The sequence below is a fragment of the Callospermophilus lateralis genome, chromosome X, assembly GCF_048772815.1.
Source record: "Callospermophilus lateralis isolate mCalLat2 chromosome X, mCalLat2.hap1, whole genome shotgun sequence".
NCBI lineage: Eukaryota > Metazoa > Chordata > Mammalia > Rodentia > Sciuridae > Callospermophilus > Callospermophilus lateralis.
In genome coordinates, this window is record NC_135325.1 from 34,710,204 (window position 1) to 34,714,777 (window position 4,574).

The window sequence follows — 4,574 nt, forward strand, 5'->3', positions numbered from 1 at the left end:
TATGGGAGTGCAACAATGTTGTGGCCAAGGGAAGGAAGTTTCAATAGGGAACTTAATAAACAGAATCAAAAAGGGAAAAGGGGAGAGAAACAAGATGGCAGAACAGAAATTAGATTTAAAAGAGGTTTCTTAAAAAATCATACCCTCAGGGCTGGGATTGTGGCTCAGCTGTAGAGCTCTCAAGTAGTACGTGCAAGGTCCTGGGTTCAATCCTCAGCACCATGTAAAAATAAAGGAGGGGAGGGGAGGGGAGGGGAGGGAAGGGAAGGGAAGGGAAGAGAGATATTTTTAAAAAATCATACCCTCATCAGGCTCTGTGGCACACACCCATAATTCCAGTGGCTCAGGAGGCTGAGGTGGGAGGATCCTGAGTTCAAAGGCAGCCTCAGCAATTTAGTGAGGCACTAAGCAATTTAGTGAGATCTTGTATCTAAATAAAATACAAAATAGGACTGGGGATGTGGCTCAGTGGTTGAGTGAGCCTGGTTTCAATCCCCAGTATATAAAAAAAAATCATACTCTTCTCCCTACATCACACACTTCAATCTTTGAGAAAACTGAGGCCCAGAAAGGGTAAGTGGTTGGCTCAATAGGTAATGGTAGCTTGGTGGCACAGCAAAGGAAAACCAGAACATGTTTATGGATAATATAGTAAAGGGTGCAGTGAAAAGAAAAAGATACCAGAAGAAAAAGGGAATAATTGGATAAGTAGTACCTAATAAAAGATAGGAAGAGGGCTTGGGTTGTGGCTCAGTGGTAGAGCGCTTGCCTTGCATGTATGAGGCACTGGTGTTTCCATCCTCAGCACCACACAAAAATAAACAAACAAAATAAAGGTGTTGTGTCCACCTAGAACTAAAAAAAATAAATAAATACATTTTAAAAAAGGAAGAGATGGGACTGTAGGCAGAAAAATAATACAACTTTTCCTCTGAGGCTGCATAACTCATTTGTTTCCTTCTTCATTTCCCGGAGGTCAGGGGAATCCCTCAGAGAGAGAACCTGGATTTCCCCAGAATTCTAGCTTTGGCAACTTTCCTCTCTCAAAAATATCCCCATATCCTAGGCTCCACTAACTCTCTATTATTGAGGGATTCCCATATTTCTAGTTCAGCCCAGACCACCTCCTAAACTCCAGGAAAAGCAGAGATGAACATCTCTACCTAGATATCTAATGGGCTCCCAAATTGAAATCACCACCCCTACCACTGTATTCTCCCTCCAGCACTCAATCTCAGCAAAAGGTCCCACGCGATGAACTATTTTAGGCAAAGTACTGAACATCATTTTTCATTAGACTCACATCTGTCTTAGAGCAGTCTTACCCATTGAGCATTCAATGATGGATTGATGGTAAATTGAAAAGTCTTAAATTAGCTCGATACAGATCTATGCCAAGTGTAGCAGATAGATCATAAGGTGACTCCAAACAATATGAATCTCCTGGTGTTCATTTCCTTAAACAATGCTCTTGCCCTGAGCATTAGTGGGACCCGTGATTAGGTTCTGACAAGCAGAATACAACAAGGGTGATGTGATTTCATTCCCTTTGTGTGTGTGAGAGAGAAAGAGAAAGAAAGACAGATAGACTGTATATTTTGTAAGATTACACAATCCTTTACATTATAGCAATTGCCTGTACATTATAGCAAGGTGCTATAATGTGAACTGCCTATGGAGAGGGCCTCATGGCAAGCAACTGCAGGCAGCTCCTAAGATCTTAGGGCCTCAGTCCTACAGCCACAAAGAACTAAACTCTGCCAACAACAACATGAGCTTGGAAGAGGGCCCTAAGCCTGAGGTGAGACCACAGGCCTCGGCAGCACCTTGAGTGCAGCATGTGAGACCCTGAGCCAAGGACCAGCTGAACCATAACAGACTCCTGATGTACGGAAACTGAGATAATTAATGTGTGCTGTTTTGAGCAACGAAGTTAGTAGTAATTTATTATACAGCAACAAAAAACAAATATATGAAGCAATATTTTACTAATTACTTGGGTAAAAACATTTATAAAATATGTATGATAATAAAGCTAAAACTAACAATATGAACAAGGAATATAAATTTACCTATATTAATGTTTAACTAAAGGCATAGAGAGAAAAGTTCTTGTTTTAAAAAAATCGAAAGAGCACTCACTTCAGCAGCACATACACTAAAACTGGAATCACAGCAAAAAGATTAGCATGGACCTTGCACAAAGGATAACATGTAAATTTGTGAAACATTTTTTTAATGTAAAGGGAGGGACAGACAGACATTTGGAGGAAAAAGTGGGCCATGGACTCATCATGAACTCACAGGCAGAGCTACCAAAACCCAGTAACATGAGACCATAATAACAGAGCATAACACGCAAGAGAACTATTGTGCCATATGAACTGGTTGAATCAAATCAATAAATATTTCCTGGGTGCCTCTATTTAAGGCATTAGAAGGAACAGAGTGACCATAAACTATGTTCCTGTACCTCAACTATCTTCTACTCTATTTGAAGTGCTAAGATAAACATACAAAAAGTTATACCATGATAAAGAATTTAAATTATGGTTTAAGACAATGATAGAAAAGTTTTATAAAGCTGATATTACAATTCACCTGGTAATTATTAGTTAGAGGCATAACAGAAGCAGGAGTTCAGCAGAGGAAGATAACTCATCCTTATTAATATTACAATTATTGTTTAGGAATAAGATGTAAAAATTACATTCAATACTGGAATTCACATTACTGAGCATGGGTTCTCAAATTTCAAAAATGAGGAGGTAAAACATTAAGATACTGTGTGCTAGTTCAGGAGTCTCTGTAGTACCAAATAGCATTATACTTTACAGAAGAGTAACTTTAAATAAAGAGGTATTAAATAAGTTGATCCTGATTGCAGGACAGTAGGTCATTTTAAATGGGAAGCAGATTTTCTCTTAATCTGGTATGCTCATGAAAACTCACCCTGCCTTTCTAAGTTACAATGGCTTCTTGTACTAAGTAAACACAATGTCTTCACTAAGATTTTGAAATCTCACGTCATCTTTGATTCCCCTCTCTTCAAAGTTGACAAGCAGTCAAACACAGTCATTTCTTCCCTTGTGATATCTCTCATTTAGCACTTCCTTCAATTCTGCAAAGTCAACATCCTATAAAATCTTCTATTTAATCTTTGCAGCAAACTTCTAAATCATCTCTCCAATTTCAGTTTTGCCTTCCCATCTGTCCTGCATAATTATGACCATGGCAATTCTCTGCTCAAGGCCTTTAATTGTACCTCATTGCATACAGAATAAAGTCCAGACCTCTTAATTGTAGATCCATTAAGTTCTAGTGCCATCACTTTCCAGCTATGCGACAAGGGGCCTCATTTTTCTCATGTGTTGAACGGGAAAAATACAAACTGCCTCTTGGTCCTGGTTTCCCTGGTTCAGTCCCTGTTTAAGCCTACTCAAGCTGATTAGCACTCTACTCTCAAGTGTGTTGGTCTGAAAATCATTTGATCAACAAAGGGTTGTTACCAAGGTTTAATGAGACAACACATATAAATGTAACAGGTCTAGAATGACACTTTCTATTTTCTCAAGGGTACCTGGTACTTTGCTGACTGAAATTATACACAAGCACTCTAACAATAGAAGAACCTACTCATAATACATAGACAACCTCAGATGCTACCTACTCACCTTTGTCTGAATCCTGTGGTATTTTTGTTACTCATCTGTTACTGTAACAAATACTTCAGATAAGTCAACTTAAAAAGAGGAAAGGTTTGTTTTGATTGGCATTTTTGGTGGCTTCCCTACATGGTAAACTGGCCCCATTGTTTAAGGTGTGTAGTGTGATAGTACATCATGGTGGGAGCACGTGGCAAAGGAGGCTGCTTACTTCATAGCAACCAAGAAGTGTAAGAGAGCAGAAGAGGAGGGACTGGGGTCCCAATATCTTCTTAAAGGGCATATTCCCAATATCTTCCTTGCACTAGGCCCCACCTCCTAAAGGTCCCGCCACTTCCCAATAGCACCACAGGCTTGGAACAAAGACTTCAACACATGGGCCTCTGGGGGACATTTAAAATCCAAACTATTGCAGTTTTCTATATGTCTCTTAGAACATGTCTCTAACACTACCTTGGGTCATGTATTTGTGCACATATTTTATCACATGGTGATCAGAAAGCAGGTAGAGACTCCACTCTTCAGACACAAAATGTATATCCCAAGCCACGCCCCCAATCCCCACCTCCTCCAGCCACACCCTACCACTTCAGTTACCATTCAGTGAATCCCTATCAGAGGATTAGTTCACTGATTGGGTTAAGACTCTCACAACCCAATCATTTCTCCTCTGAACCTTCTTGCATTGACTCACACATAAGCTTTTGGGGGACACCTCACATCCAAACCATAACACTCAGAAACTAGCTTTTTGGAGGAAAGTGTCTGCTTCTGAATCTTCTTAGTCCCACACATGACACTTAGTAATAATGTCTTCCACATAGAAACACTCACAAAATTACCTACTTACATTTGGAAAGAATATGAAATTTTGGCCATAGAAATCTATTCTACTTATCCACAGGCTGT

At 39.6% G+C, this 4,574-nt stretch overlaps 1 non-coding gene across 1 annotated transcript; it reads left to right on the forward strand.

The window, feature by feature from the left end:
- The first annotated feature begins 2,134 nt into the window (after positions 1–2,134).
- Positions 2,135–2,237, forward strand: LOC143639558 (U6 spliceosomal RNA). Its single transcript, XR_013154710.1, has one exon. It is a non-coding gene; the product is annotated as a U6 spliceosomal RNA (small nuclear RNA).
- The last annotated feature ends 2,337 nt before the right edge of the window (positions 2,238–4,574 follow it).